We start from the raw sequence: 12,755 nt of genomic DNA, 5'->3' as shown, positions 1-12,755 counted from the left end.
CAATTTGTTGAGAAAAATGAATCTGATTGTATTAATTCAAATCAAAGAAGAACTTTACAACCTATGCCTTGATGCTGTACAAGCTCCTCCCAGGGTCCAACAAGAGGTCTCCTCTACTTTGACAAGTTTCACTCTCTTCCCAATGAAGCCAAAAAGGTATGTGATCTCTCCTCTCAAGCTTAACTAGGAAGTCTCAATTCCACCAGCATTTACCCTAAAAAATGTTCAGCTTCTAACCTCCTTAGCAACCAGCCCAATGCCTTAATTTATAGTGCAATGGAGGGAAGTTACTAGGTCCTCCTTCAAAGGGATAAAGCCCTCCTTCAAAGGGATAGCTCCTCTCATCAAGGGATTAGCTCCTTCTCTTTTGGGATGCATGAACCACCTAAGAGCGACCAATCCATGTCAAAGTTCCTTCTAGAATCATCTAGAATTAACCAAAAGTGAGTTTTTTAGAATAAACTTGCGCCTTTTTGACTTTCACAGGGGTCCGCACCCACTCCTTTAGGGACAGAGCGGGAAAGTCCGCATTTTTTGTGAACAGGGGGTGCGGGACCGCAGGCAACAGTGAGAGAAAGTGCGGAACCAGAGCTTTGTTGATTTTTAATGTCTTTCTCTCATTTTCAAATCCTAACTTGAAGAGCTGAGGTCTGAGACTTGCTTAGAAGGACAATACAAGTGATGATAGACCCATACTGACTGCAAATAATCATGGTGATGATATTTTTGTGTAATAGATTGCCCCCTAAAGTGCGAAGTCTGTAGTAGATGAGGATTTCATTTATCATTTAGGAAGAGTGAAGTACTTTATCATTTCGAGGATCATCTTGTGGAGAGCCCGGTCGGAACCTGTAAAAACATTCAATGCAAGATATATATATGAGATCATATCATCGATGAGGTAGGCATTCCCATACTCAGATCAAAACTGACTTAGAAAACTAATTATTTCTCTGATATAGGAATGATCTTGTAATACATCACAAGTATAGACTCATGTGGACACATTATGGACGCAACCATCTGTTTATGAATAGTCCATCATATAATGAATACAAAATTCCTCGCAGTCTGGATTGCAAATCTAGTTCCAGGGTCTTCATTTCTACTTCCCGAAACAGTACGATTCTATCCATGCAAATGAATGTGTTGAAGTCGAACATGGTAGAAATTACCAGTCAATGATGAAAACTGTTAACAAGTGTGAGAGAAACCACCAGTGATGTCAATGGCTCTCAAAGTACCCAGTACAATCCATGAGATGTGAATAAATGTGTTGATGTTGAACATGTCACGGAATCCTTTGATTGAAGGTCAATGATGCAACCTGTCGTCAAAGGTAAGAAACCTGCCATTGAGGCATGCAGATCCCAAGGTACTGACGATTTCTAGATCATCTTTCTAGATAATGAGCTGAAGTCGATAGAAAGCGATCCGTCGTAGGCAAGCCCACAACATGAAATCATAGATCAAGTTGAAGAAATTTAGTTGCAAGGACTGACTCAGGGATGGTCAAGATGGATGACAGATATTTTGCAGATGAATGGCTTTATTGGCAGTGACCTCTTGAACACATAACGACACAACAGATGGTTTGTTAACAATTGACCCAAAGTTAATACCCAGAAACCGGCTGAAGACTTTCAATGTGGTTTGATCAACTGTTAGGCAAAGGATTTCCCAACCCAGGTGAATAAAAGTGTCGTGTTCAAGAGTGGTTACAAAGTATGAGAAACAGGCTCATTTTTCTCTCTTTTCCCCCACCATTTCTGGCAAGTACCTCTTTATTTTTAACAAGCTTGAGGAGGATAACATTTGCTTGATTATAAGCTCATCCTTCAGATGAGTCCAACTTAGTTTAAATTTGAACCCTAAGAAGGAGTGGTTCGTTCCTGTTTATAATTGAACAGGTCCTTTACTGTGAAATTTTAACGAGTCCAGTATAGGAGAAACTCAGTGTTTTTTCAATTTTAGAGTCTGAAAAAACTTAAGAAGACTCCAGGGTTGACCTTTTTCGTAAATTTGTGTCTCCCAAGCCCGAAAAAGTATAAAATAATACTTGAGAGAACCGCTTGATCTTTACGACCAAGGAGTACTTTTCGTAATTAGTGCCCCTGATCTGAAAAAGTAAAAAAGTGATCAACGACACGTCGTTTTATAACCAATATCGAATTTGAAACGAAAAAAAGCCGGCAATCTTTTCATGTTTTTATGGTCAGAAAAGAGCTGTAAGTGGACCGTCTTTTTAGTTCCGTTTTAACAAGTTTAAAAAGAAAAACTCGGCGATATTTTCATGTTTTAAGAGTCAGAAAAGAGCTTAAAGGTGACTCTAAATGTTTTTCATTGAAAATGATAGATTTCACCTGAATAATCCGTTATCCTGAACAAAAATGCAAACATTACTCATACCTGTTTGAAATGGATAAAAATGCTGCAAAAATTACCTTTCTAAAGTGAAACATAAACAAATTTGCAATTCATTTATTCAAAAAACTTATAAAAAGGGCTTTCGTCAATTCATTTTTACCGTTTGAGATTTGGGTGAGAAAATAATGCTTTTGTTCAGAAACATCCCGTGAAGATTGCGGAAAATCCAACCGTCGGAATCGAACGCCGTCTTCTCCAGGTAATCCACATCATCCTACTCTTAAATTTCGACCGTTCCAATTTTTGTTTTAGGGTTTTATTTCATTTTTTAGAGGGTTTTTAGGCTAAAACCCGCGCGCAGGGGCCCGCAGGCATAACACTGGCAGCCCGCGGACCCTCACTTTTTCTCAATGGGGAAAAAGTCAGGGGTCCGCACCTTCCATGAAGGCAAGGTGCGGACCCATGCACTGTCTCTAACATAGAGGGTAGGGTCCCCGTAGCAAGGTTTTTTAACCCAAAAATTCTCAAATTTGACCCAAACAAATTAATTTCTTGCATTCTAATTTGCCTTTTTGTTGGATGTAGAGTGTACATCATGCTAGATTGGCGTGAACGGGAGCATGAGGACATGGATCTTGGCGCATTGAATCACCAACCTTCGATTGATGCATTGAAGGCATGCGGCTTGTACAAATTCTGGGCCATACCTGGCATGAGGTCCCAGGTGGATTTCTTACAGTGGCTGGTAGACAGGTGGAGCATACAGGACCAGTGCTTCTTCATTGGTGGCCACCAGCTCGAAATTGAGCCGGAAAACATATACTTTTTGACCGGTTTGCCTAAGAGAGGTGAAGACTTGACTCTATTCAGGACTAGGCCAGGTGGCCAGTCTGTCGATAGCCTCCGGCTAGAGTTCTGCAACAACCAGGCTAGAGACAAAGGGATAGACATTAAAACCATATCCCATCCTGAACTCATGGTGATCGCGTTTACTATCACCAGACTTTGCGAGAGTGCCGCATAACATATTACCACCGGATCCCAGATGTGGATGGCAGTTGACTGCTTTCGAGGCACCATCTTCAACTGGTACGATGCTGTGTTGGCCAATGTAAAAGGCCAACTGACCAGAGCCAAGAACGGACAACTGAAGACCTTTGGTTATGGGGCTTTGTGTTGTGGGGAAAAGTATCCAATACGGAATGACCCTATCCCACTCTAAGGGTGATAGTACCTCAGCAACAACTGAAAGCAAAGCTATCTAAGGTTTCTTCTTTATGAAAGTAAAATAGGGGAGAAAGAGATCCACTAACCGATGTCTTCTGCTAATGATTGATCCAATCTTCTCTCCTTGCTGCTTGCTCCCAGCTCCTTGCTCTTTCACCGGCCCAGCTACACAAAGATCCTGCAAAAAGGCAAGAGAGGGAAACTACAAGAAGCATACATTCATAACTGATTCAAGGATTAGAATAAATCAAATACACAAGTACAACAATACATCATTGAAACACATGCATATAGAAGAACCTCAAATGCTTTATTAATGGAAGAAGTAAAGTTCTGAGAGTGTTACAACCATAAAAGGCCCAATCCAACAACACCTCCCAGCAGAAAGAAATCTCCTCTTCACCTCCTTCAAAGCAATCACCCAATAGCTCTAAACTCAAACCAACAGCACTTCCTTGCTTTCACAAAATTCCAGCCTCCCTAGACCTCATGAGAGAGCTCTATATATAAGAGATTTGGAGAAAGGATGAGTCAGCTTGAGGCTGGCATGAAGCTGACTAGTGTCCTCTCCCACTTCAGTTATACTTCAGTTCTTGAGTCCACTTGGAGATCCTTGCTTCCACTTGGAGTTTAAGAACCTCTTACTCATCACTGGGCGAATTCCCTGATCCAAGTGTCATTTTGGAAGCTTCCTGGGCATTGACACCTTGATGAATGACTGTGCCACTTGGCCAATCTCGCCCAGCGCAGGTAGCCTTCATTAGAGTTGACATTCAGCGCAGGTACAGAGTGGAGCAGTTGACATTCAGCGCAGATGCTCAGTGGAGCAGTTGACATGATCCCGAAATTGCTTGTTTTTGAGTGTTTTCAGGTGGAGAACTGATTTGAAGTGCTGTGGTTTGCTGACCTTGTTCCTCTAGGGGTAAGAACAACATGTTTAGGGACTTTGGATCCCTTTGATTATGGACATTTCATGCTTCATGCTGTAAGGCACAAAAATGTCTATAACACTTTGGTTGTGAGCTTTGGTCTGGAGAGGGTCCCAATGTTGGTCCCGCAACACCTTACTGTTGGAGCTGGGCTTCCTCGAGAGCCCAAAATGATGCGATGGGTTGCAGTTATGGCCTGTCATCCGGATGAGGGGATAGAGGTTTTTCGATTCAAAATTGAGTATTTCCAATGGTTGGAAAACCAGGTTTTCTCTATTCAGGACTTCCCTTACGCTGGGGTAGATTTTCGTGGTGACCCAGACATGGCTCTTCCACCAGGAGAGCAATGGGATGACTAAGGTAAAATCATTTTCAACATTTTCCTTTTTAATTTTTTATTTTTTACGTCGTCCCAAAACTAATAGTAAAAGTTTCAAATGCAGATGTGGGTCCACAACGACTAGCCGCTCTCTGGCCTTACGAGAGGAAACAACCAGCTGCAGCCTCACTAGCCCCACAGGATGAATCAGCAGAGACCTTGGCCGAGTTGGAGAGTCATCTAGAGCGCTTGACAGGAGACATTCCGGAGACTAGCATAGATGACATTCCTCGTTTTCTTCAGCGCTATGTGATTGGGGTCCCAGGACCTTTTAGGAGGTTCCTTTGCAAAGTGGCCCGTGTAGTGGTTTCTTATCGAGATCATCACCAATGATAGGATGATCGCCTATTGTAGGCACATATGACATTTTTGCTTTTTGTACTTATCATTTTTGCCGATCATAAGGTGTTTTTCTACCTATGATCGAGGACGATGTATTTTGACACACTCCTATATATATATCACTATTACCGGCTTATCTTGTAAATCATGTTATGGAATGTTTTCAAATTTACATGTATGATTATTGGAAATGTCTACTTAACATTCGAGAAGCAATTGCGTCTACTAATGTATTTAAAGATCTTGGAATATGCTGATATTCAATATAATCAAATTCACGTTCCAAGAGACGCACTCTCAAAAATAACCTCAATAACACTGGATTTCTAATGGAATACACTCTATTAAGCTGTAATACAACGAGTTCAGAATCTAACCTCACTATCAAACTCTGAATCCCAAATGAAATAGATTCAGATAATAACTCAATCATTGCACTATACTCAGCAATGTTGTTCGTTGTTTGACCGAGGCTTACCCCATGCATAGATACCAACTCGTCAGAAGGCGAATAGATAACCCAAGCTGCGGAAGAAATGTTCCGTGTATTATGACAAGCACCATCAGTGAAACCAATGTATGTTTGGAGAGGCATCGACATCTGCAATATCAAGAGTAAAACTAAGATAAGCAGGAATAATGACGAAAAACACTCTCTAAGCTAAGCACACTTTTTAAACTAAACACACCAGCTAGAAAGAAAACTATCCTAACTAAAAATCTCCATACCTATCCTTTAAGCATAATACCTTTTCAGGTAAAGACCATTTCTAGGTTTACCTAAAGAGTCCCTGTCAAAGTCTACCAATTCATAGGCCCCTTTTGCTAGCTTTCGCTTGACAACATAGGGACCATGCCACATAGGAACGAATTTTTCATCGCCTAACTTATCATTAGCTTGATCGTACAATAAGACTAGATCTCCTTCCGAAAAATTTCGAGGGGTCACATTTCGATCATACTGAGCTTTCATGCGTTTTGCGTGAGTTTCGATCGCCAATGCAGCATCATGTCAATTCTCATCTAATTGAGCCAAGTATAACAAACGTTTTTCCTCTTCGGAAGTGGCTGGAAGTAACTCGGTGGCCATTTGCAATGACGGGATTTCGCATTCAATGGGTAACACAGCTTCCAGACCATAAACTAGTTGGAAAGGAGTGAACCCTGTTGACGTTTTTATTGAGGTTCGATACGCCCAAAGAACTGAAAATAGCATGTTATGCTAATTCGACCGATGAATCCCAATGATTCATCGGATCATGATGACTAAAACTTTGTTGATGGATTCAACCAAACCATTAGCTTGTGGATAATAAGGAGTTGAACTATCGTGACTCAAGCCAAGCTGGCCTGTAAGTTCGGTCATCATAACGTTTCGAAAATGATGCCCATGATCAGTGATGATCGCTTGTGGAACACCAAACCTAGCAATTATATGATTGAACATGAAAATTGTAGTTGTTTTGCCGTCTGCCTCAAATGTAGGCATCGCCTCGGCCCACTTGGTAAAATAATCTACTGCAAGGATGATATACGCATGCCCCCCGCCGAGTGAGGGTTACATGTAATAAAATCGATACCCCGTTTGGAAAAAGGACCAATGACAATTATAGGGTGGAGAGGAGAAGGTGGAGCGCGCATCTTTCGATCAAAAATTTGGCAATTGTGGCATTTTTGGACCGTGTTAATACAATCTTTAAACAAAGATGGCCAGAAGTAGCTAGTGCGCAATATCTTTTGGGCTGTGGCATACCCAGACATATGACCACCACACGCTCTAGAGTGACAGTAATTTAGAACCCTTTCAGCTTCCTCGTGAGTTAAATAACGTCGAATAACAGAGTCCGCCCCACGGCAATAAAGAGTATCTCCAATAATCCTGAATTGTTGGGACTGGGATCGTATTTTCCGACGTTCTGACCTTGAAATTCTGGCCAAAAGGATTGGGTCTGGAGATAAACGATGATATCCCCATACCATGGATCTAAAGTGCTGATTAGAAACAAGGATTTGTCCGCAATGGGCTCCTCTGCCACAGTTTCCGTGTCAGCGCGCGGGAAGTCATACATTAACTCCGCAAAAACTAAAGATTTCTTAGACTTAGATTTTTCAAATTCCAAGTCGAACTCCTGTAGGATCACAATCCATTTGGAGTACTTGACCCCTAGCAATTGCTTGGTCAAAATGTAGATCATAGGGTTGTAATCAGAAATTACTGTAGTTTTATGTAGTACATTGTAGTGACGAAAACGTTGGACAGCTTGAACAACTGCCAATGTCAATTTCTCCACATGTGAGTATTTTAGCTCAGTTGGATTTAAAGTTCGACTAAGGTAATATAACACATGTTCAGTACCGAATTAATCTTCCTGAACTAAGACCATTCCAATGGTGGAATGAGAGGTGGCGAGATACAAGAAGTAGTCCTGGTTGTAGTTGGTGGTTGAAGGGAAAATACCCCTAGAGTCCTTTGGGCTGAGACTCTACCAGACTGAAAATTGCTTATACAAAGAAACACACACACACAGCCATCTTTTTTACTTTTAAGCAAATTCTAATGTTTAGGGTACATACCTAAGGTCCTACGTCCGAGAAGACCGTTAGGGTGCAAACCCTTCTTGGATTTCCCTTCTTCTTTCTCTGACCTGCAAGACAAACAAATCAAAGAACACAACAGTACATGTATAGAAGTTTATGTATAAATCATCTTTATGCTATAAAGTTAGTTATAAATAATCTTTAAGTAACTACTTTCATAAGAATTCACCACAAGAATCTCATAAGCATAAAGAAAGATTATTCGGGAACAAAGACGTGTTTCTTTATATATAAAGGCAAATAAAGTACATATATCGGAAAGATATCACCTGAACACCTTCAGTAGGCTCCAAGCAAGCTTCCTCCCGGATTCGTTCCAGCCTCCAGCCTTCAACAAGAGCTCCTTCCAAGTCTTACTCAATGATGATGTCAAGAATGAATGATCACCAATACACATGGAAACAAGGGTTTCCTATGCAAAATGGGGGAAGTGCAGGATGCACCAAGGACTTCAGACCTGGTCTAAGGGAAAAATCTCAGCATAATAATCTTGCTCTCCTTTCTCTCTCCCCTTGGCCTTCCCTTTGATGTCTTTTTATACCCTCTCCAAAGTAGTTTTTTAGTTAGGAGTTGGTTGGGAACAGTTGGGCCACGGGCACTAACAGGTGATCCAGCAGGTAAACCCGCGATCACTGCCCGAAAAAGAGGAAATTATATTTTTTTAAGTGTTTTAATAGATACACGCGGGTTGGGTATGACAGACCCGCGTGTACACGCGTTTAACACAGGGCAAAGTCGCGTACAGGGAATAAAACACTGTTTTTTAAATTTTTGGACCAGGTCTGGAAGGAGGGGTTGCCCTAGGCCATAAGTGCAGCATCACAAACCATAAGAGTGAGATTTGGAGCTATAACAGATGCCCCCTAATGTATGAGGTCAGAAGGGGAACATGATGGCCGAAATACATTAAGTAAGTACAAGGAAAGGAACTCTGCCGAAAAACCGAGGAGGACTTCACCAGAATTCAGCCTGCCAAGCCACCGAAAGGAGATCAGAAAGAAACACTGTCTGAGGCGGGCATACCCATGCTCAGGAAAAGTAAAGCATGTCCGCATATCAAGTACAAGCGGATCCACTAAGTATACAAGTATAAATGACTGTAAAAATACATAATGGATCATCTGATCATAATGAGTAAGTACATGTCTGAATATCACATATAAAACTGTCAATGATGCTGAAAGATGCAACGGATCACTGAAATCAAAGACTGATCCCATAAGGTACCAACTGAACATGATGGAATAGGATGGTACTACACTGCAAACTCAGGTGCCAGCATATAGAATGTCGCCATGACTGACTGCAACATATAAGGTGGAATGGTATCAACTAGCAGCAACAGGAGCAACTGTCAAGTGAACCAATGAATGCTGATACAACCTGAGGTCTTCACCGACCGCCGTGGTACATTTCTACACCATGGGAATAAATGATCTGAAGTCGACCATGTGAGAAATCGTTTGATTACCGGTCATTGATGTATACCGTTAACAAACGCGAGACTACTCACCGATAATGATAATGAGCGTCAAGGTACCCAGTACAATCTAACAAGTGTGAATAGATGAGCTGAAGTCGAACACCTGTAAGAATCTATCAATCAGGAGACAATGATGGTTTCCCACTGTTGATAGCGAGGAATCTGCCACTAATGACTGCAAACCCCAAGGTACTGCCAAATGGACTCTAGATCTTTGCCCCAGAGCAATGAGTCGGAGTCGATAGGGAAAGATCCGCTAGAAGGAAGGCATTAAGGCATCCTCCATCAATCTAGCGCGAGTGTAACCCGTAGGCCAATAATGTGGAAGGAATCGGACGAAAAAGATGTAGTAACCCAACCGAAGTACGTTTCCGGCGTACACAAGATGTGGCTAGCGCACGGCAGAAACCCTCTGAACCAACCAATAATGAAAGCTGACACAGAGGCGAGGTATCCACCAATAGGGTCAAATGGAAACCAAGGTACTGCACGAATCCCAATGTGTGATAATGTATGCTGATGTCGAACACAAGGGAAACCACTCAGTCAAAGACCCATGATACTGATCGATGCTGAGCACAAGGTGACCTATCAATAATGAAAATAGGGCCAGGGTGCGGTCTCTAGGTCTGCCCTCAGAGCAATGTGTCGTCGTCGATAAGGACAAGACCCGCCAGCAAGAAGTCAATGGGGACCTTCTCAAACCGGCACGAGTGAAGGACCAATATAACTGATGTGATGATAGACATGACACTGACAACCAGGGATGGCCGACTGAAAAATGAGTCAAGAGACACCGCAGAAAGGCCGACTCAGGCTAACTTCCCTTGAACAAAAGCACGACTCAATGTGACTATGTGGCAGCATATAATGAATCTGTACAAGTTCGTCATGCAGGAGGCACGAACGAACCCTCCATATGATTGGAAGAGATAACCAATCGGGGGAGAACTGACTCGATAACAAGGTTATGGCTTACCTAAGTCAAACTAAATCCCACCCATGCGGAGGAGACTTTGTTTTGAGTGCTTTGTTCAAGGGCGACACGACTGACTCTAGCTGCCAACAATAAATGGAAATAATGTCCCTGTTCCCGCTCTTTTTGGAATATTTAATTTTTTTGTCTTTTTCTGATAAGCCGGAAAAAGAATAAGAGAATGCTATGGTACAGTGGAAAGAACGAGTGTCGGTGAAACAAATGATCTAGTTCCTGGGAAAGGAACATTCCTATGCCCAATGCAGGGAGGTGGAAAACTGGTCAGTGACACTCAAAGGTATGTTCCTTCCACGGATCAAGGTATGTCAAGCTGCAGAAGTCAAAGGTATGCAAGGTTGATTTTACAGACGTCATGGTCAAAATTTGGCTTAAACACGAGTCCGAGTGAAGCCGGCTATAGGCCAAAAGGTGCAAACGGTCAACATGCAATGCAGAAGTACAACTCAACACACATAGGAGCCTCTAGGGTATAAGGCCAGAACGAAGCGAGGGAGCAAAGAGGAATGAGTCTTCAACGCACAAGTCATGGCGGGACTACAGAGGACTCCCGAGCCTAGTGACTAAAAATCAGCATGAGTGCCAAGTGACAATCAGGTACTAACTAGGGCACCCATGATAAGGTAGGCTCTACCACACAAGTCATGATACTTCTAAGCAATGAGAAGGTTCCGCATCATAACTTGGTGGGGTCGATCCTAAGGCCAAAATGGAAAAGGAAACTGATAAATGCACAATGCAGGCGGAAAAACCTAACCTATATGCCAAGTTCGAGAACCAATACCTGTCAGAACGGACCAACCATAAACTTCCAGAGGAGAAATCTTCCAAGTTCTGTAAACATAAATAGGAACACTAGACACGAAGTTAATACATCCCACATATAAACTTCATATAAGATCTTTGTGTTATAGAATACAAAACTTGAAAATGCGTACCTCATATATACAATATGGTACAGGGAACCACGCAGCCTTGCGGCTTACGCATAATAGTTCTGCTGAACAAACCCCTTGCAGGGCTCAGGCCAAGGGCTCCTTTGGTAGTCATAACTCATGGCTTCAAAGAGTTCCTCCTGTGAAGGCAAAACAAGTTCTAAGAAATCATGAGAACTACAAGGATCAAAAGAGGGAATTAAAGGGTCCCATGTCCCTATAGGAAGAATCTCTCGGTCAACTCTCGGGACCAAGTCCCAAGAAGGAGAATAATAAGTCAAAGGATCCTTCTTAGAAGCAATTGAACATTGAGGCTTCAATGCCACATAATTGACCCGTGGCGGGGTAGAGTCTACTTGAACACTTGGAACAAACCAAGGGGCAATCTACAGTAAAGTCGAATTAGGGTGGTGATTATCAGATGCAAGCTGATCAACAGTGACAATATTCCCATTATGAGGAAAGCACATTACTCGAAAGAGTGAAGACACCACAGCATTCATAGCATAGACATAATCACGCCCAAGTAGCATATTAAAGTCTAAAGGGCTATCAACCACCATCATATCGATTAAGACAGTCTTCCCACCTAAAGTGATAGGCAATTGAGGAAGAACACCCATAGATTCACCAGGCCTTCTATCATAGGCTAACAACTGACTCTGAGTTGTCAACAACTTTGGGGAACCCAAAGCTTTCCAAGTCAAAGAGGATATAATACTTGTAGAGGATCCTTCATCCACCATACATCGATAGACATTTGTGGAATTAACCCTGACCTTTATTTGAAAAGGTGCAGCGGAAGGAAGACGAGGCTCAACAAGACTATCCCAATCAAAGGAAACACTCTTAGAACTTGGAGGGGGAACATTCGAAGAAACCGGAATGCCCCCTATACTAGAAGACTCTGTACTAGAGATCAAACAGACTCTTTTGTTAGGAACTTCACCCCCCAAAAGAGGAGTGTAATCGGCCAGCGATTGCACTGGCTTTACCACATTCTCAACCGATGGTTGATGGGATTGATGAGAAACCATATCAAGTGTAGGAGTAGAAGTACTTTCAGACTCGGACCATATCCTTTGAACCTCTGGAATACCAGGGCATAAATGAGTAAGATGGTCTCCCTTGCATATCTTACAAGGGAACTTAGGTTTAAAACTTCTACGTCCAGGTTTCTTATCAACCTCCATTCCGCCAACATGACTAGCAGTGGTTTGCGGAGAGTCCTGAACATGACTTGCAGAGGTCGGTGACTCTTTGCTAGTATGACTCGCATTGACTAGACTCATGCCCCCAGCATGACTTGCAGCGGCTGAAGACTCATCTCCAACATGACTCGCAGAGGTTGAAGATGAAGTGCTAGTGTGACTTGCAGGGACTAGACTTGTGCCCCCAGCATGACTTGCAGCGGCTGAAGACTCATCTCCAACATGACTCGCAGAGGTTGAAGATGAAGTGCTAAAATTATTCTTCTTCTTTGACTTCCTTTTTCTCCTCT

Source organism: Pinus tabuliformis, chromosome J (genome assembly GCF_031772625.1).
Source record: "Pinus tabuliformis cultivar Carrire ecotype Pingquan chromosome J, CPIR1, whole genome shotgun sequence".
Classification (NCBI taxonomy): domain Eukaryota; kingdom Viridiplantae; phylum Streptophyta; class Pinopsida; order Pinales; family Pinaceae; genus Pinus; species Pinus tabuliformis.
Note: the sequence above shows the minus strand (reverse complement) of the source record.